The following is a 21,920-nucleotide window of genomic DNA, read 5'->3' on the forward strand; positions in this document are numbered from 1 at the left end:
AATTGAGAAAGAACTTACACTGCATATGAATTGCCAAGCCTTGTAATGGTTAAATATATTAATCAACCAATTACATCCTGTATGGTGTTCGATCGTGAAGCAAATTTCTCTCTGTTTTGTTGAGTTTCAAATTCTGCTCTATTGGAAAATTCTGCACTTTACTTCCCAGCATTCCACTGTATTCAAGAATCTCTAGTTCATATCTTCTTTGACTGAGTATGATTCCACTAGCTAACCTAGCTATCTCAATACCTAGAAAATATTTTAAAGGTCCTAAGTCCTTTAATTTGAATTTGCTGTTTAGAAAAATAGTGAGTTCTTGAACAACATTCATGTCATTGGAAGCTATCAAAATGTCATCTACATAAACAAGTAGAGCTATAAAGGATGAACCCATGACCTTAGTGAGAAGTGAGTAGTCTGCAGTTGATTGTATGAAGCCATGTGTGATCAAAGTTCCTGAAAATTTGCTAAACCATTGTCTCGAGGCTTGTTTCGAGCCATAAAGAGACTTAAGAAGGTTACACACTTGTTGATTCTCCCCATGTTTAGCAAATCCTGGTGGTAAGCTCATATAAACTTCTTCATGAAGTTCACCATGCAAGAATGCATTGTTGACATCTAATTGAGTTAGATGCCAATTAAAATGGAAGCAAGGGCCAAAACTGTCTTAATAGTTTCCATTTTAGCTACTGGAGAAAAGGTTTCATTATAATCAAAGCCTTCTAATTGTGTATAAGCCTTGGCCACTAATTTGGCCTTGTACCTCTCAATTGACCCATCTGACATGAGTTTAACTTTGTAAACCCATCTACATGTAATGGCAGATTTACCAGTAGGTGAAGTAGTTAATTCCCATGTATGATTTGCTTCTAGTGCAGCTACTTCAGTTTCCATGGCTTTTCTCCAGTGAGGATAACAAACAGCCTCATTAAAGGATTTTGGTTTAGAAATAGTGCATAAGTTGAGAGTGAAAGCTTTATGAGATGGTTAGAGTTGATAATAAGAAAGTGTAGAAGCTAGTGAATGGGGAGTACCTGCTTGTAGAGGACCATCAGGAGAGGAAGACTGAAGTGGAGTTTGAGAGGGAAGAAGCATGTGATGAAAATCAGACAAGTAGCCTGGAACTCTTCTAATTCTAGTAGAGGCACGAGTAGGTAAAATGGGAGGATTAAGAGGTGAAGAAGGAGGTTCTATATTTTGAGGTGAATGAGAGTTATCTGAGTCTAGAGAAGGCATGGTGAAAACATAATCATGAGGTGAATGAAAGGAGAAATCATGGGAAGAATCAGGTGATGATAAGGGTAGTACAAGAGGAGAGGTATCATTGGAAGGTGGAGGTGGCAAAACAGAAGTAATAAAGGGAAAAATTGTTTCATGGAATACTACATCCCTTGATATAAAAATTGTTTTAGTGGCAAGATCAAAAAGTTTGTACCCCTTTGAATCATATGGATAACCAATAAAAACACACTGTCTAGCACGAGGGGAAAACTTGTGTCTATGACTGAAGGGTGTTGTAACATGGCATAAACACCTAAAAGCTCCAAAATGATCAAGGGATGGACTGGTTTTATAAGGGGCAGCACAGGGTGAAATGTTACCTATAACTGTCTAGGGAATCCTATTTATGAGGTAAGTAGCTGTCATCATGCAAACACCCCAAAAAGATAAGGGAACACGTGATTGGAATATGAGGGATCTTGCAATGTTTAACTGTGTTTGTTGTTTTCTTTCAACTCTAGCATTTTGTTGTGGTGTTTCAAGGCACAATCTTTGATGTATGCAACCTTTAGAATTATAAAATTCTGTCATAAGGAATTCTAGGCCGTTATAAGTTCGAATACTTTTAATGCCATATTGAAACTGAGTGCAAACAAGCTCAAAGAAAGATTTGAGAATGGACCTAGAATTAGATTTATGTTTCATCAAGTAAGTCCAAGTACATCTAGTGCAATCATCCGCAATAGCGAGAAAGTATTTGAATCCAGAATAACTGGGTACAAAAAATGGCCCCCAAATATCACAATGAATGAGATCAAAGGGATGAGAAGCAATAGAATCACTAACATAAAAGGGAGACGTTTCTGTTTTGCTAGCGGGCAAGTATTACAATGAAAGAAGTTTGAGTAAGTAATATTGGAGTCTAATTTTACAAACTGATTCTAGAAGTATAAATGTGACCAAGTCTGAAATGCCATAAATAAAAAAGACATGGTGTAACAGTAGTACTAGAAATAAAGTTATTCATGGTTGTATGTTTGTAGAAATATAGGCCATCTCGCTCTTCACCCACTCCAATCATTCTCTTGCTGGTAAGGTCCTGAATCAAGCAAAAATTAGGCATGAAAAGAAGAGAATAGTTAGAATCAATACAGATTTTACTAGCTGAAATCAAGTTAAAATGGAAAGTCGGAACACAAAGGGCATTAAACAAGATCAAATCAGAGGAAAGCTGAACTGTGCCTATGTGAGAAATAGTTATGGATGTGTTATTTGGGAGTTTAACAAGTGAAGAACAAGGTATAGAAGAAGTAAAAAGGGAATGATCATTTATCATATGATCCGGGGCACCTGTATCTCTGATCCAGGTTGTAGAAGAACAAGATAAAGGGTGAGAGGAAGAGAAGCATGCTATACTTGAAATATTGTAAGAAAATGCTAGATTGGCAGACTGAGTAGTAGAACCTATGGGCTTCACAGAGTTTGAATTTATCAGAGAAATCAGCTGCTAGTACTGCTCAGTGGTGAAAGACATAGTGGATGCTTCCATAGGGGAAGAAACATTAGATTGGGATAGAGAATCATAAGAAGCATGAGTTGAATCTGATGTAGTAGTGATAGTTGTTGTAGATGATTTATTTTTGAATTTAAAACCAGGTGGGAAGCCATGTAGTTTGTAGCAACGATCAATAGTGTGGCCTAAAATACAACAATGCCTACACAGAGGTCTTTCTTTGGCATGAGAGAGAGGCTATCTATTGGCTTTGGTATAGTCTTGTCGAGATAAAAGAGCTATAGGTTCCATAGGAGGGGTGGGAAGAATCTCACGTTGTCTTTCCTCTTGATGGACTAGAGAAAAAACTTGATAAATGGGTGGGAGGGGCATCATAAGAAGGATATGAGCTCTAACTGCTGAAAAGGATTCATTAAGACCAACTAGAAATTGAATGACATATTTAGAGTGTTGAGCAGCAACAACTTCTTTAAGGGCACCGCATGAACATACATGGAGGGGTTTGTAGTTATTGAGATCATCCCACAACACTTTGAGAATAGTGAAATAGGCAGAAATAGAAAGAGCCCCTTGAGAGAGACCAGAAAGTTTTCTCTGAAGTTGAAATATCTGTGGGCCATTAGCTTGAGAGAAACAATCTCTTAAGTCATCCCAAACTTCTTTGGCATTGGTAATGTATAAAACACTTTTGGCAATTTCTTTGCAAACAACATTTAAAAGCCAAGAGAAAATCATCTTGTTGCAACGAATCCAAGCTCCAAAAAGAGAGTTATTCTAATAAGGACAAGCAAGAGTTCCATCAACAAAAACATGCTTGTTTTTGGCTTCCAAAGCAATGAGCATGGATTGATGCCAAGAATGATAATTGTCCCCTGAAATAGAGAGGGGTGGGGAAACAAGCATTGCGCCTGGGCTCTCCAAATAATGGAGGTAATAAGTGTTTGTAGGATGATCTAGGTTCACAGTAGGTGGAGGTTGAGCCATGAGAATGTTGTTTGGTGACCAAGAAAAGGAAGGAAAGCAAGAACACAAAAACTCTTTTCTCAAGAGTTCTCTGATAACATGGCAAAAATAGAATATAGGATTGGAAGAAAAAGCTGTAAAGAAGATTCTCTATTGAAATTGAGGAGGCAATACAAAAATATAGTACAATGGAAAGGTGCTTGTCATGACCAATATATACACACGGCCTTCGCTTTATACTGACTATGAGGCAAAAGGACAAAAAGAATCCTAACAAACCTTAACAAACATACTGATGTGTATAAGACTAAAAATATACATATATGAAAATAAACAATATACACAAAATAAATTTTAACATATTTGGCAAGGTGATATATTGCCTTGTTACTAGCTGAGGGGTTCTGAGGTTTGGGTGAGTTGGAGCCAAAGGCATTTGATTGTGGTTTTTTATTGCCTTTTTTTATTTTAGGACAATTTAGGGTGATGAAAGGGTTGGTGAGTAGAGTTATTTGAAGAAGGTTTGGTAGTTTAAACGGCAAAGGATCCATTACCAGCAGCAATAGCAACATGTTGATGTTGGGTCTCTAGGAGGATTTCATAATTTAGTAGCTTAGTTGGGAATTCTTAAAAGAACATGTCATTGTCACGAATTGAAAATGTGAATGCAGTTGTGAAAGAGTTATATGTGGGGCTGAGTCCTCCAAGAGCAAATGAGATTAAATCTTCATCTAGGACAAGTTTGCCTACAACAACAAGCTTTCTCAACAAGATTTAGTGCCTTGATTAAGACTGTCCAACTGTCACTCGAAATGGGAGATCCTTGATCTAGATGCAGTAGTATATTGACTACCAAGTGTATCCGATGTTAAGTACTAATGACTTACATAGATAGACTATTGTTGATGAGAGAGAACAAATGATTCAGCTTAATAGATGTCGGTCCTTTTTCTATGAAAGGACATAAGCTGGATTGACATTCCAGTATCACCATTGTTTCTGAAAGAAATTTAGAGGACCTGAGTTTTGTACCATCAACTATCCCTAACATATCATAGCTACAAAGAATAGGAAGAAATTGTGAGATCCAGCAAAGATAGTTGGTGTCATCAAGTTTAATCCTAGGAATGGAGTTGAATGAAAGAAGCATGGTGATGATGAAATGAGTCGTAGATATGAAGTATTACGAATCTTGTAGATCCCATCTTTATTATATTCTATTGTAATATCTTCTTTTTATATTGACAACTTTAATCAACTATTTCCTTCCTTCTTGTTCCATAGCATAAGGGATTTGAATCCTCCATCTGTATTATATAGGCCACTATACATCTTTATGAAAATATACAGAAAGTTTTTCTTCAATGGCATTGCCTTTGTTTTGCTTATGTCTTCACATGGCATTAGAACCCACATCGATTTGACGTTCCTACCAATATTCTCACCGTCTCTTTTTTTAACATGGCTTCTTCGTCTCTTCTCAACTGCACATCCCAATCCATCACGAAAATTTCATCGCCATACTCCCTTTAATCAGGAGATCACCCTGGTTCCCTTCTTGTTTCTACTCTTCTTACCTATGATAGTTACCTAACATGGAAGCATGCCATGAAGATGGCTCTCAAGGCCAAAAAGAAACTCGATTTCATTGATGGATCACTCACCAAACCAACTGACCCTCTCGCTGATGCTCGTCTCTAGGATTGTTGCAACGACATGGTACTTTCATGGCTTCTCAACCCCACTAATAAGTCACTGGTCTCCAGTCTTATCTACCATGAAAATGCTCATGTTGTCTGGACTAATCTTGAAGCTCGTTTCTCTCAAAGTAACAATCCCAAAATTTTCAAATTGAAGCGAGACATCACCACGTTACGTCAAGATTCCATGTCCATCTCTAATTACTACATGAAAACCAAATCAAATTGGGAAGAACTAAACATGTTACAATCCATTCCTCCATGATCTTGCTATGCTTTCTCAGTAATTCATCAAATACACGACACAGAGCAAGTCTTCCAATTTTAATGGACCTTCATGATTCCAAACGCCTTCATTCGAAATCAAATTTTAGCCATGGACCTGCTTCCTTCCATGAGCAAGGTTTACTCCATCCTTCACTAAGAAGATAAAAAATGCCTTCTCCATTTTCCTACATCTCCTTCAGATACTGCTACGATGTTTGTAACTCGCTGTCCATACCAACACTGTCATTCTGACTCCAAAAGCAATGTTCATGGTCTTCCCAAGTGCGATCACTATGGTGCTCTTAGACATTGGAAATCCACCTGCTACAAGCTCCTTGGTTATCCCACCAATCGACAAGGACCACGCCAACACTCATCCTCCTCTTTAGATGAGCAACCCAAGTTCTCTCTTAGAGCACTCTCATTGGATTAGTTAAATGTTAAATCCAATGAGAATTTAGCTATTGAACCATAAAATGTATCACATTGGAATAACTATATTCCAAATATTTGGAATATAGCTACAGTAACTTCTAAAGTTATTTCCAAATTTGAAAGACATTGTTTATTCATCAAATCTATTTTATATTATTTGTTTTTCTCTCCCAAGGTCTCCATCAATATCTTTCTAGTTTCTATTTTTAATCCATAATTTAATTAGAATATGATTACTAATTAATATATAATATTATGAATAGTAAAATATAATAAAATAAAATAATTTCATAATTAAAAAAATTAAAATACTTTTGAAATTAATATATAAATTTGAGTTAGTGATATATTAATTTAATAAGAATATGATTATTAATTAATATATAATAGGTAGAATAGTAAAATATGATAAAATTAAAAAAATTAATAATTAAAAAAATTAAATATTTTTGAAATTATTAATTATTCATTACTATATAATAAATAAATATATAATCTAATGTGGAGATTTGATGTGAATAATTAAAATCAAATTTATATTATACTATTTTATTATTATTATATAATGAAAAAAATAGCTATTCCAATGTGGATATTTATGTGAATGGAATAGCTAAAAGTCAAATTTCTCTTACATTCATAAAAAATGTCCTTTAACTTTAGCTAATCTAATGAGAGTGCTCTTATGGTGAACAGTGTCAGTACTCTTCAAAGTTCTTCAATGGATAGTGCTATCCCTAGCCTCACAGTACAGCAATATCGAAAACTTATGGATCTGCTCTCGTTTACATCCTCCACCTTCCTCAACTTTGTCGGTATGTTATCCTCGTGCAACCTTGTTTCTTCCCCACATGAATTGGATTGGGTCAATGATACAAGTGTAGAGGATCATATGCCCTCCCAATCTTCTTGTCTTGTGGATGTCTGCCCCCACGATACTCAGTGCCCCATTCAACTACCCACTGGTGATACCATTTCTATCACACAACTTGGCACCATTCACTTGTCCCCAAATCTTTCCTTAACTAATATTCTATATGTTCATTTTTTAAAATTTAATTTATTGTCCATTAGTAAAATCACCACAGCCCTCTATTGTGTTGTTTTATTTTATTTTTTTCCCATTTTGTGTTTTTCAGGACTTGTCCATGAGGAAGCTGATTGGACTGAGTGAAGTACGTGATGGTCTCCACCACTACAAACCACTACTTTACATGGCCTTACACTCTCAACGTCTTCACAATCATTCTCTTTGGGATCAACGTCTTGGTCACCCGTTCTCATCTTGTATTCTCAAAACTTTGTCAATTTTTCCTTTTAATTTTCCATGTGATGTTTGTGCACGAGTGAGACACACATCTTCTTTTTTCATTAAATACTAATGAAAGCTCTTTTATTTTCCATCGAATTTATTGTGATATATGGGGTGGTTATTCTACTGCTTGTAGTTCTGGTGCTCACAATTTTTTTAACCATAGTTGATGATTATTTTCAAGCCACATGGGTTTATTTGATGTCGAAGACCCAAACAATACTCTCATCGGCCCCCTCAAAGTCTATGGGAAAGCTCTGCAGGCCATTTCTCCTGGGAAGCTATGCAGAGTCATGTGGGCCCTGAAGGTTTCTAGGTGTTCAAGGCCAAGGGGGTCTCTAGCCCTATCGTACATGTCCATGAGGGGAACCTGGAACTTTGTTGGTAGGGGCATAGCCATCAGCTCCTCGGTGTAGGGTAGACCCGTATTGGTGAGCAATTGGCTACAAATGACGATGTGCCCATCTTTCTTGCCATTTTTTTGTATTTCCCTTTAGTGTCACAGCTCGTCCTACAAGTTTTCTCTTTCTTCCTCTGTGTCACCTACTCCTCCTACGTTTCATGATCCTACGTGCTCACTGTACTTGGTTCTGCTTCATTTTCTGGCTCGTTGGTGGCTACTCTGAGCCTCTCATTCTCGTTTCAATGGGTCTTTATCTCGGTAGTTAGCTTTCCTTCAAGTTGTTCCATTGCGGTGAGCCTCACTTCCATGTTTGTTGACATCACTTCTTTTTGTCCCCGAGTTTTCTGAGAACGAGTTGTCACATGTATATGAAGGACACGTGAAGTCTATAGAGGTGCTACAGATGGCATCACTGTTAACCTAGTATTTCTTAGGCCTTTGGGCTGGGTTCCAGCAACTTGGGTCTTGAGAATTGCTTCAGCACCATTGAGAAAACACTAAGAATTAGGGGGGTCTTGGTGGAGGCTAGGGAGTCTCCGATGCTAAAGTTAGTATATCTTCTTAGTAGTTCATGTGTGAGCTTAGTGGAATCAGATAGAGTTCTTTGTATTTAGGGGTCAGCTTTTATACTAGATTTCTGGGTGGGGACGACTCACACTTGGCTTCGGGGAATCCATGTCACTTCAATTGTTCACATAGTCAAAGTTTTTTTAATGCGGCGTCGCTTCTGGAGCGGTGTCATTAATGCGACGTACAATTCGGGGAGTGGCACCATCAATGCAGTGTGGCTGTCCGACTCACGTTTCCCTGTGGACTCTCCCTGTTAAGCCATTCCATGCCTGCTATCAGGAGATCAAGTGTTCTCCATATTTTTCGCCCACCTGCCTACATAGGTTCCCGAGGGTAGGGTGTCATCAACGTGGTGTCAGCGTGGTGAGTCTCATCTGCCCTTGCTGTCCGAGTTCCCTACGCGTGGGTTGCTTCGTGGGTGGTTTTGCTCGTGGGCCGAGTACTCTGCAATGGCCCACTGATTCCTTTTATTGGAGGGTCGTTGGGCTTGACTAGGCTTGGCCGGTTCTCTAACTTGCTTCCCCTGTGGTCCATCGTGGGCTTGCTATACGGGCCGATGGGGGAGAATCCCCTTATAGAGTTAAAATTATATTACTATGTATTAATTTTAGCATTAAATTACAATAAATCACAAGGGCTTGATTTTTAAATATGACCAAGTCTAATTATTGAATTGAATTTTTCATTATTTTGAAAGATTTGGATAAATAATCTAACTTGTTATGGGTATTTAAATAATATTAGTATTTCATAGTTTTGTATAAAACTGAACAATTATTAAGTTATTTTCTATAGAATGTATTTAATTAACTAGAATATTATGGCACGTTTTTGTAAAAAGTTTAATAACGTACAGTGCTTTGTATAGGTGACAAGCTATAAAGCGAGTCCTTTAAAAAAAAAAAAAGCTACGAAGTGAGATTTTGGAATTAGCACCACAAGGTTAATAACTTGATCATAAAATTAGGATTAACAAACATTAACTAGTTTAGATAATTAAAGTCCATTATTTGTGTAACGACCCGATCCAATATTATTGTGGATAAATTATGGATAATTACATTGGGCCAAAATTAGGTTAGTGGGCCAATAATTGTAGAAGCCCAATTGAGGCTTATTCGATTATTTTAGATAGGTCACGGCCCAGAATTTTTCAAAGTATGAATCTCAATAAATGACTTAAATCCCATTTAATAGATCAAGTGGGTCCTAACTAATTGGTAATAGCTCAAGAACTTTTCTAAAAGCCCATAAAAAGTTTATGAGCTACGTTTATTTTATTGGATGAGTTACATTTATGTCAGGTTTGGAGAGTGGGGTGAGACACAAAATTCTCATTTCATCTCATCTCACCCTTACACATTTTTTCAAATCTCTATAAAAAATATAATAAACAATTCAATTTTTTCAAATCTCAAAATAATAACAATACTAAAAACATAATATTTTAAACACAAAATTCTCATCTCATCCCAAAACTTGCCTAACTTCGAGAATTAAGGCTCGGTTTATTATAAACTCCAAGCACATGAAAGTGTTCAACTCCAAACACAATTACTATTCCACATTCCTCTACATAATACAACTTTACAAATTCACGCCCCAACAGAGTTATAACTTTACAAATCGCTTCACATTAAATTTCGTAAACCAATTCCCTATATATATATATACATATACTGAACTCCATGCACAATACATGAAATAGGTTCTTCTTCAAGTCCACTTTAATTCCCTGGTTACCCTAAGCCACCGGAAGAGACCTCACTCACGCATAACACCCCTTCACCGAAAACCACCCACTATCCCTTCCTCCCTCACACCTCACAACCTCCACTCAGTGGCTGCCACCTCCTCCCCCAAAACCAACTTACGACCCAAGCGGCAAGTCTTCCATCGAGAGAGACTAGATTTTAGCCACCTCCACACACACAACCAACGCTCACCGTAGCTCAACCCAAGACACCACCACTACCACACAGTTTTGAGCAACTGTTGAACCAACCAAACCACCCTAGTCCACCGTAAGCCACGGACAACCCCATATAGTAAGCCCCTGTTTTACTACCCAAAAACAGAGAAACAATGAGGCCCAGTCGTGTTCTTTTCCTCCACATTTATGTCATGATTCATGTCCTAGGAAACTCCACGCTGCTGAGCACGGTCTGGATCCTATTGAGATAGAGAATGGAGCACTTGAGGTACCGTCGTACCTCCTATGCCTTAGTTAGTTGTTGGGATGAAGTGAAAGAAAGAAGTATTCAATTAGAGAGAATGTGAGCTGAAGTATGAAAGAGTCTGAACCCCTCCCTTGGTTGGGGGGGGGGGGGTATTTATACCTGGCTTGGGTGATCCCCGAGGTGGAGATAGTGGGTGTGCCACTCCGTACTGGGGTCGGGTGTCCCTGCCAACTCCTTGCTGCACAACAATTCTGCCAGACCTGACTGCGGTTATCACTGACACCCCAAGAGGCACGTTGTTGTGTGACGAGCCTCTCGATGCATTAAATGTGGAGTGGCTCCCTGTTGTGGCGTGCCCGTCTCCATCCCATTAAATGCGGCGCGGTTCTAGTTAGGTACATCCATCCCTTCGACCTGTCTAGATGCTAGGGCTCATGGATAGAGGATGTCTCTGAATGTCAGCCAGTAATGGTATCAGACAGTCTTGCCTTTCGTCCTCTTCTCAGTGTGCTATGCCTGGTCGCTTCCCCTCCTGGGCCAACCTAGCCCAGCCCTTGTCCTCTGGCCCTGGGACTCTTCAGGCCTCATTGGCCTGGCCTACTCTCCTGGCCCGACCCCTCAAATTCCTAGCACACATGTGGTGGGAATTCAAAACATTCTTGTCATGCCTTCCTTGGGTGTGTTGCTCCCAGTCATTCCCCCATCATTCCCTTGTCTCTTCAACTTCCCAATTGATGAATTCAGAGGGGGCGGGGGGGTGCCTCTCCCCACATCTCGGGCTATTCATTGGCCTATGCTCTCCACAGGCCGTTTGGGCGTACGTCCCTATAGACAAGAGCCTGTCCTTCGACTTGTCCAGGAGGGAAGAGGCCAGGTTAGCGATGATGTTATCTTGCGTATCGGCCACCCTTATGATGTGGAGACCAATGTGGTGCTGTCCGAGGTCAATATCACGAGCCTTTTTACCATTCCCGACCGCTCGTACGTTCTCAAGTGGGACTTCAAGGGGGACCCCTCATCTCCTTGGGGTTAGAAGCATCACTCAACTTCTCCTGCAACCCACAACAAAAGGAAACAGGCAAAGGTGGTTCATGAGGAGGTGAGCAGGGCTCCTCGAGGTGACGTCAGGGGGGTCCCAGAGCAGAGAGGGCTCGTTCCGAAGTTTAGCTAGAGGAACCAAGTCCCCCTTTCCCCACAAGGGTTCAAGGAGCGAGGTCGGGGGATCCCAGTGCATGCATCCCGTGAGCCTTGAGGTCCTAGTTCCGCCTATTTGAGGGTCTACTGGGAGCGAGGCAGGGGATCACAACAAATGCATACCGAGTGCCCCGAGGTCTCGATTCTACCTACGGGGGTCCATTAGGAGCTGGGCGCAGTGTTCGACGTTTGCCTCATCGTCCATTTTGTCAGCGTCTGTCTCGCCGGTGTTTATCATCAAAAAGGAGAAAGATGACAAAGTCTTCTAGGCCGCCCACTTCACCGCCTTCACTCAACCAACCCCTTCGTTGGATCGTGGTCATGGAATCTTCTATCTCCTCGAGGAGACACTTGCTCGAGAGGCCTTTCTGACCATTCCGCCCATGGCCGCGACGGGGTCCCCAATCTCACTTTCTGTCTTGGAGGTCGTCGATCGGGAAGATGTTGCCCCTTTAGTGTTAGGGTTCCCAAGTGTTGGTGTCGAGGGTCCATCCTCCTCTGCAGCCCCGATACCAAATCATAAGGGGAGGCAGTCCAAGCTCCCCTCTATTGTGGAGCTAAGCGATGATCGGATGTCGATCTCGTCTCCTCTCCTACGATCTTCCTCGAAGCTAGAGGTGGACTCCTACCTTCTCCGAAAGAGGCATCCTAGCCATGCCTTCCAACAAACAGACCAAGCGCGATTGAGGGGGAGGTTAGGCCCATAGTGGATGAGGGCTCTCCAGCGTAGGTCCCTCCTTGGAGTCCATCGAGGAAGTGCCACAACCTTCTTGGCAGCTGGGGTGTAGCCTCTTCTTCCTGCACCGGACTGGGGGCGAGCCAGACCACAGACCCAGGCTTTGAGCAGGCCCGAGCCAAGGCAATTGAGCTGGAGGCCCAGAAGCAGAGGCCCCTCTTTGTCCAATTGAGTAATTTTTTGATATATTTTGATTGATTGATAAATGTTCTACTTTTTGCTTGCTTGATTTACAATCCGAGAAAGAAGTTAAATTCTCACTCTTGCTCATTTCAAATTCTTCCTGCATACTCTTAGAAAAATATTGGCATATATTTTCATTAGTAGCACCAAATATTATATCATGTACATAAATCTTAATAAAAAGAATATTATCTTTTTCATGTTTGATGAAAAGAGTTAAATCGATTTTTCTTCTTAAAAAATATTTTTCAATCAAGAAGCCACTAAGTCTCTCATACCGAGCTCTAGGGGCTTGTTTGAGTCAATATTGTACTTTTGTGAACTTGAAAACATGATTTGAAGAAATATGATTTTCAAAACCTTGAGGCCGCTCAACATATACCTCTTAATTTATAAAACCATTTAAAAAGGCACTTTTAACATCCATGTGGAAAAGTTTGAAATTTTTATAACAAACATAAGCAAGTAGCATTCGAATAGCTTCTAATCTTGCAATCGGTGCATATTTCTCATAATCGATTCCTTCTTCTTGATTGAAACCTTGGGCTATAAAGTCAAGCCTTGTTGCTAATGATGACTCCAGACTCATCTTTATTGGTTCTAAAAACCCATTTTCTTCCAGTATACAATATGATTTTTGGGTCTATTTCTTTCAAATTGATTTGGCTCTTCTTGCATAGCTAAAATCCAAGATTCATCAAGAAGTACTTCTTCATCAATATTTTTGGGTTCAATTTGAGATAGAAAAGCAGTATCATTGCAAATATTTCTAAGAGATGATCGAGTACTTACACCTCGGGAAGGTTCTACTAGAATTTGTTCCTCTAGATGATCCTTCACAAGTTTCCACAGTTCGGTTGCATCTTGCATCAAGTTTTGATGATTTTTACTTACTCTATTGTGTTCTCTTTGTTGAGATTGAGACTATATCTATTTTATTTATACATTCAGTTTCTTCGTCAACAAATTTCTTGGAGTGTAGATGATTAGATTCATCAAATACTGCATGCATAGATTCTTGTACAACCAAAGTCTTTTTATTGAAAACTCTATAAGCTTTACTATTAGATTCATCAGATTTTGCATCAAATTCGCCTAAATTATCCCTGTCATTCAAAATGAAGTATTTGCATCGAAATACATGAAAGTAACCAATGTTGAATTTTTTTCTTATTCCAAAGCTCATTGGGGGTTTTATCTAACTTAGACCTTAACATAATTCTATTTATGACATAACAAGCAGTACTTACCTCTTCGGCCCAAAAATAACTAGGCAAGTTGTTCTCATTGTGCATTGTTCTTGCCATCTCTTGAAGAGATCTGTTCTTTCTCTCTTCTACCCCCATTTCATTGAGGAGTTCGAGGAGTTGAGAAATTATGCATAAAACCATTTTCATCACAAAAAGCTTCATTATCTTTATTAACAATTTTTTCCCCTATCACTTCAGATACTTGAAATAGTATAGCCCTTTTCATTTTGAATTCTCTTGCATAGCTTGGTAAAGGCATTATGTGTCTCATCTTTATGAGCAAGAAAGATGACCCAAGAATGTCTAAAGAAATCACCACATAGGACCCTTCCTATTAGGGACCTGGCTTTCCTTCTTCCTAGGTGGTGACCCTCGTTTGCCCAAGGACCAAGTCTCAAATCTTGAAGGCCCGAGGTCAGACTCATTTGTTAAAGTATTGTTCGACTTTCCTTTTGTTATTCGTCGTCCAACCTGCTAACTCTTCTCGCCTTTCTTCTAGTGGGTACCTTCAACGAGTGGGCTTGGAAGTATGGCCTTAGCCGCCTTGCAGTGATTACTAATGTAAAAGTTGTAGCATCTTTGTTCGGGGGTATCTAACCTTGGCTACTCGAAAAGTACGCCTCATGTAGTAGATGGGCTCGTGCAGTAGATGGGTCGCTAGTGTCCTCCCTCGATGTGGACTAGTACAGCAGACATGACGCTCGGGGTCATGGCCAGGTATACAGTCACGCTTTCCCCAAGTTTGGTCAGACTGAAAAGTGGTGGGTCGGCCAAATACTCCTTCAGCTCACTTTAGACCAAACGACATAGTTTTGTAGTAGTGGAGTCCCCAACCACTAATGAAGGTCGTCTTGTCTTCATCGCCTGGGCTCATCCTGATCTAATTGTACTCTGAGTACGTATCCAGGAAACTGAGCAGGGGGGTGTCCGGCCATCGAATCCACTATTAGATCTATGTGCGGTAGTGGGTAGCTGTCTTTCGAGCAGGCCTTATTCAGGTCTGTGAAGTCAATACACATCTTCCACTTCCCACTCGACTTCTTCACTAGGACCACGTTAAAAAGCCATTCTCCCTGGGCTTCCCTGATGAAACCCGTAGCTAGGAGGCAGTTGACCTCCTCAACGATGGCTGCGTACTTCTCCCCAGTAAACCTAATACGCTTTTGCTAGACCTTCTTTGATGATTCCGGGCATTTCTTCGTGGCTCTAGATGAACACGTCTTGGTGCTCTATGAGGAGCAGCTTTACGGATCTTCCCAGCTCAAGAGCCATTTTGGTTCCCTCACTTCTTCATCCAGCTTCGTCAAGGTGGAGGTGGGGGCGGGTCGGTACCCTCTCACACTCCTTCGAGAGCTCGGACCTCCTTGGCCTCCTGTTTCAGTTCTCAAGCATAGCATTCTCGTGCCAGGACCTGGTCACCACTAATCTAGCACACTCTCCTACAGGAGTTAAGAATTTCATCTTCAGGTGGAAGGTGGAGGTTACTGCCCTTAAGTTGTTCAGGGTTGGTCCCCTACAGATTGCGCTGCAGGAGGAGGGGACCTTTACCAAGAGAAACTCCACTATGGTAGTTGTCGTTCTTAGGGCCTTCTCTACTAGGATGGACAAGGTTCAAGAACCAATCGACTGGACTACATCTCCAGTGAAGCTTTTGAGGGGTGTCAGAGCTGGGCACAACCGATCGGGCATGATCCCCATCCGGACGAAGGCCTCCCATAATAGGATATCAACAGAACTGCCATTGTCGATCAGGACCTTTCTCGTCGTGTAGTTGACAATCTATTCGGTCACTACTAAAGCGTCGTCATGAGGGTGGAGAATGTCGTCCTTATCCTTTTCACTAAAGGTTATGACAATCCCCCTAAGTGTCATGTTCACCCCCTCCTTGAGGCATATTGGGAGGTTGTGGGCCTTCACCCTTCCCATGAGGTATCCCCAAAAACCAATGATTTTGTCGTGCCATCCTACGTCCTCTTGAGGGTGCGACTGTCTTCACCATTTCCCTTGAGGCATCTTAGGTAGGATGTGGCAGTTTTTCTCCCCTTCCCTTAACACATCTGAAGGAAGCCGGGGCATCCTCCCTCGGGGTTATGACAGTCCCCTAAGTGCCATGTTCACCCCTCCTTTGAGGTATCTTTGGGAGGTTGGGGCAGACTGTAGATTCCCATGAGGCATCTGATATCCTCAAGAGGTTGACGTCGTGTTCACCACGCCCCTCGAGGCATCCTCTAGAAATGTGGCTATTTTCACCCTCGAGGGATCCTTGGAAAGCTTGGGCCATTGTATTTGCACCCTCCCTCAACGCATCCTCAGAAGGTAGCAACAATCTTGGCCCCCCTCCATCGAGGCATCCTCAAGAAGTTACGACAGTCTTCCCCCACTTCCCTTGAGCTACCACTAGAAGCTAGTGCCCGTTTTGCCGCACCCTCAAGGGAGTCCAGAGGAGGTTGCGCCAATATTTATCTCCCTCCCTCGTGGCATCATTGGGGAGGTTGAGGCCGTCTTCACTGTCCTTCCCTTGGGTCTATCGTGGGAATGAGGGGTCGGCTTTCACTGGACCCTCCCTTGAGCAATTCTCGAGAATCTGGTGCCATCCTAACTCCATCGAGGTACTTCACGATATCGTTGGCCCACTCCGACAGTGAAGGTCGGATGACAGATATGTTGATTTTGATAGCTAGTGTGTCAACAGTCCGAGCTACCGTATGATTCGGGAGAGGGGCCGCTCGGGGTCATGGCCAGGTATATATAGTAAAGCTTTCCCCTAGCTTGGTGGGTGGGCCAAATACCTTCAGCTCGCTTTAGACCAAACGACAAAGCTTTGTAGCAGTGGAGTCCCCAGTCACTGATGAAGGTCGTCTTCTCCTTGTCGCCTGGGCCATTGAATCCACTATTAGGTCTATGTGCAGTAGTGCGAACCTGTCCTTCGAGCAGCAAGCCTTGTTGTGAAATCAATACACATCTTCCACTTCCCACTCGCCTTCTTCACTAGGACCACGTTAAAAAGCCATTCTCCCTGGGCTTCCCTTACTTCTTTGCACTAAAGTTGCGATGCTTTTGCTTGACCTTCTTTGCCTTGGGATCCACACTCAAGCGATGTTTGATGATTGCTGTGTCAATTCCTGTCATTTCTTCGTGGCTTTAGACGAACACGTCTTGGTGCTCTATGAGGATCAATTTTACGGATCTTCTCAGCTCAGGAGACATTTTGGTTCCCTCACTTCTTCATCCAGCTTTGTCAGGGTCGGAGGTGGGGGCGGGTCGGTACCCTCTCACACTCCTTCGAGAGCTCTGAAGAGGGGCGGGTCGGTACCCTCTCACACTCCTTGAGGCATCCCCGAAAACCAAGGGTGGTTGATTTTGTTGTGCCATCCTACATCCTCAAGAGGGTGCGACTGTCTTCACCATTTCCCTTGAGGCATCTTAGGTAGGATTTGGTTGCTTTTGTCCTCTTCCCTCAACACATCTGAAGGAAGCCTGCCATCCTCCCTCGAGGATATGACAGTCCCCCTAAGTGCCATGTTCACCCCTCATTTGAGGTATCTTTGGGAGGCTGGGGTAGACTGTAGATTCCCATGAGGCACTTGATATCCTCAAGAGGCTCAGGCCGTGTTCACCCCACCCCTCGAGGCATCCTCAAGAAATGTGGCTATTTGGAAAGTTTCCGCCATTTTTACTGCACCCTCATTCAACGCATCCTCAGAAGGTAGCTACAGTCTTGGCCCCCCTCCATCGAGGCATCCTCTAGAATTTATGACAGTCTTCCCCGACTTCCCTTGAGCTACCACAAGAAGCTAGTGCCCGTTTTGCCGCACCCTCCTCCCTCGAGGAAGTCCATAGGAGGTTGCGCAAATCTTTATCACCCACCCTTGTGGCATCATTAAGGGAGGTTGAGGCCGTCTTCACTATCCTTCCCTCGGGTCTATAGTGGGAATGGGGGCCCGGCTTTCTCAAGAATCTAGTGTCATCCTAGTTCCCTTTCTCCTAAATGCATCGAGAAACTAGGGCGATGGTATGTTCAGGAAGGGCTACTCCCCCCCCCCGGGAGGCTAAGGTCGTGTTCACCCCACCTCCTTGAGGCATCCGCAAGAAATGCGACTATTTTCACCTTCGAGTGATCATTGAAAAGCTTAGGCTGTTTTTGCGGGACCCTCACTCAACACATCCTCATAAGGTAGTGACAGTCTTGCCCCCCCCCCTCCCCTCCCCTCTCGTCTCGTCAAGGCATCCTCAGGAGTTTAAGATGGTCTTCCCCCACTTCCACTTCCCTTTAGCTACCATGAGAAGTTAGTGCCCGCTTTGCCGCACCCTCCACCTCCCTTGAGAAGTCCTCAGGAGGCTGTGCCAATCTTTGTCTCCCTCCCTCGTGGCATCATTGGGAGGCTAAGGCCATCTTCGCTGTCCTTCCCTTGGGTCTAACATGAGAATGGGGGCCGGCTTTCACTAGACCCTCCGTTGAGCAATTCTCAAGAGTCTGGTGCCATCGTCACTCCTCCCCCCTCCCCCCCAACCCTCTTTCCATCGAGGTAGTTCAGGAAGTTGGGCTACACCTTCCGTCGAGGTCGGGAAGGAAGCTGGGGTCAGCTTTCGATGCACCCTCCCATGAGCAATTCCTAGGAGGATATTGCCACCCTCGCTCCCATTTTCCACGAAGCATGCTCGCGGGGGTGGCAGGCATGCTCTCGGGAAGCTAGGTTTAGCTTCGTTCCCTTTTCCTTCGAGGCATCCTTGGGAAGCTTGGTGGGTGGGTCTTCGCCACCTCTTCCTCAAGGCATGCTTAGGAACTTGGGGGTGAAGAACCTGCGGCTAGCTTCGCCCCCCCAGCTTCCCTTGAGCTCGGTTGGGAAGTAGGGGTCAACTTTTGCCACACCCTTCCCCTTGAGCAATTCCTGGGAGGCTAGTGCCACCCCACACTCACTCCCATTTTCCGCCAAGCATGCTCGAGAAGTTGGGGCGGTCTTTCACCACCCCTTTCTCATGGCATGCTCTGGAAACTGGGTGGATCTTTATCACCTCTTCCTCGAGGCATGTTCAGGAACCTCGAGCTCTATTTATAGTGGATTTTACACCCTCTAGTTGAGGCATTCTCGGCTAGCTTGTATCAAACTTTACTCAGAGTGGATTTACACCCTAAACCCCATAGCTGAAAGTTTTAGTGTTGAACCAATATATATGGGTCATAATTATTTCTTGCCATAAACCATAAATAAACACCCCATATACACTACCAGCAAGAACCACCACATGAGAGGAGTGGGTCGTCCGACTACATTGTCGAGGCCGAAAAATGCATCAACAACTTCTGTACTCTCACCGTGTAAGGTTTTCACTCTGTTAAACAAAGGTTTATCTACAATACAAATTGGAAACGAAACAACATAAATATGATTTGGGCTTTTGTGTTGCATCCTATGAGATGGAAACCAAAAATTGTTGCCTAACATAGTGGAACATAGTAGGATGAAAGAAAAGTTGCTTTGATAAAACCAGAACATACCTACCTAGTTTATAAAACCAGTTGTAGCCTTCAAAGTTCAATATTTTAAGAGTAATTCTACGTACAACCGTGAAGTGCGTAACCGCCGCGTAATCGCTTTGAAAAAGAGTGGGGTCCACTATTAAAAAATTAATTTTTTTCATGTGAGTCCCATGTTTTATTCATTTTTTTCAAAGCGATTACGCGGCGGTTACGCAATTCACGGTTGTAAGTATTTTTTCTCATATTTTAATCACTGAAAAAAAGCTGCATCAATACCAATTGCATATATTTTGCTTGAATTCCTGACATACCTCTTTCTGATCATCAGGCCCTCCGGTATATCTGCCTAGACCATTATTTTCTTCAATGCTCTTGATCAAGTCGTTTGCATACTCTTCCCACGTCTACACAAAATCAAATCCCTAAACAAAAAGGCAAAATCAGAAATGAAAACCAGATGTTTTAGTGTCAACCCAGAAATTTAAAAAACTAATTATATGTTCTTCCTTTTCTTCAAAGTCTTATGAGCAAATGACCTTCTCAATATAGTCTGCATTTCCTGATTCTAGTCTGCATTTCCCATCGATCAAGGACACACAGATATCGCCCCTTATATATTTTTAGACTCATCAGCATTTTATGCTGCGTAACAACAATACCCATTATCAGTCCAAGTAGTCGTTTGTAACAAATTAAAAACAATATCTGTTTTTAAAATTTTCAACCCACGACTTGGGTTGATTTTGTTTGTTACAAACGACGAAAAACTCACGAAGAAGCTGAAATTTTCATCACCAAGAAGAATACAAAAGAATCATTAACAATTTTTCCTAACCCCCAAAAAGAATAAAAAAACAGACATTTCAAATTCGAAAATTTTAATATAGCACAAATTGAAAGTTGGATCCAAAGCAGAAAATTTTTTCACGAATAGAATTCATAGATTATCTTGATTTCAAACAACGTCAATTATCTGTAAACTCAAACCAAGAAGCCAAGAAAGACTCACTCCAATGGGTTTCTCAGAGGAAGAGGCGGTTGAATTTCTCAACGTTTTAAATAAAAGCAAGAAGCCTACGAAGACGAACTCGCAAGGGTCTAGAAATTGTTTTGGTCCCTGCATCTATGCAGGCAAGGGATTTTTTTCTATTTCTTTCTTATTAAAGGGTTGTTTTCACCTATTTAAACCCATTTCCAGATTCAATCTATTACCAAGAAAACCAAATCCTATTGCAATTTCGGCAAATAGATTGTATATTAAAAGGAACACCAAGTTGCTGATTATGCCCAATAGAGCAAAACAGTAATGAAATCAATGTCTATTTCACAGAGTTAAATACATCAGTGAATAAACGGAAATGGATTTACACCTGAAGAAAAAGAGAATGGAAAGTGCTCCTGCTGCAGAGGAATGGCAGCTCTTTTTGTCAAATGCTGCTCTTGTTCTTGTTTTGTGTTCGTCAACAAGGAATATTATCATATTTATAAAGAAAAATATAAAACTCCAACGTCCTAATTCTTCATGAAAATCTGACCGTTGTGTGAAGCGAAAAGCAACGGCTATCCGATTTAAAGCTCCAACATTTTAAATTCAAGTTTTTGAGAGAGACGTGCAAACCTAGGCTATTACTTATCCCTACTATCTCAATCCCTAGGCTACAGGTTGATGATGCTGTTTGCATCAGGTGTAATCACATCTGCATTATTGAACTAAGTGTTGATCAAAGCTGCTATGGCTACCAGTTGTGCGAGTGACATCCTTGGCAGGAGTAGTCCATGTGATGAATGATTGCTTTTACCATATATTTTGACAAAAATAGAATAGAGGAATGGAAAAAAAAGCTGCAAAGAAGCTTCTCTATAGAAATTGAGGAGGCAATACAAAAATACAGAACAATGGAAAGGTGCTTGTCGTGACCACTATATACACGAGACCTCTGATCTATACTGACAGTGAGGCAAAATGACCATTATATACACGAGACCTCGGGCGCATGGCGAGCATTGGCCATTGAGGCGGGCGTGGGAGAGCGCCCATGGGACCATCAATTGGGAAGTTGGAAAGACAACGAGAGTCGAAGTGCCTTTATGTTAACGACGGGAGAATGCCTGCGAGCGACATGCCCGAGGAAGGCACAATAAGAATGTTTTGAATTCCCACCACATGTGTGCTAGGAATTTGTGGGGACGGGCCAGGAGAGTAGGCCCAGCCCATGAGGCCTGAAGAGTCCCGGGGCCAGAGGACAAGGGCTGGGCTAGGTCGGTCCAGGAGGGGAAGCAACCAAGCATAGCACGCTGGCAACAGGGTGGAAGGCAAGATTGTTTGATACCACTACTGGTCGACATTAAGGGACATCCCCTGTCCATGAGCCCTGGCGTCCAGACAGGTCAGACGGATGGATGTACCTAACTGGAACCAAACCTCATTAAATGGGATGGAGACGAGCACGCCACAACAGAGAGCCACTCCACATTTTATGCATCTCGGGGTTCGTCACACAACAACGTGCC

General features: G+C 42.1%; 1 long non-coding RNA gene across 1 annotated transcript; it reads right to left on the minus strand.

The window, feature by feature from the left end:
* Positions 1 to 2,258: 2,258 nt before the first annotated feature.
* On the minus strand, positions 2,259 to 20,828 carry LOC109019724. The gene is made up of 3 exons (XR_004801781.1): positions 20,780 to 20,828; positions 19,721 to 19,831; positions 2,259 to 2,323 (listed from the first exon to the last, which is right to left on the minus strand). It is a non-coding gene; the product is annotated as an uncharacterized LOC109019724 (long non-coding RNA).
* Between the last annotated feature and the right edge of the window lie 1,092 nt (positions 20,829 to 21,920).

The sequence above is a fragment of the Juglans regia genome, chromosome 6 (assembly GCF_001411555.2).
Source record: "Juglans regia cultivar Chandler chromosome 6, Walnut 2.0, whole genome shotgun sequence".
NCBI lineage: Eukaryota > Viridiplantae > Streptophyta > Magnoliopsida > Fagales > Juglandaceae > Juglans > Juglans regia.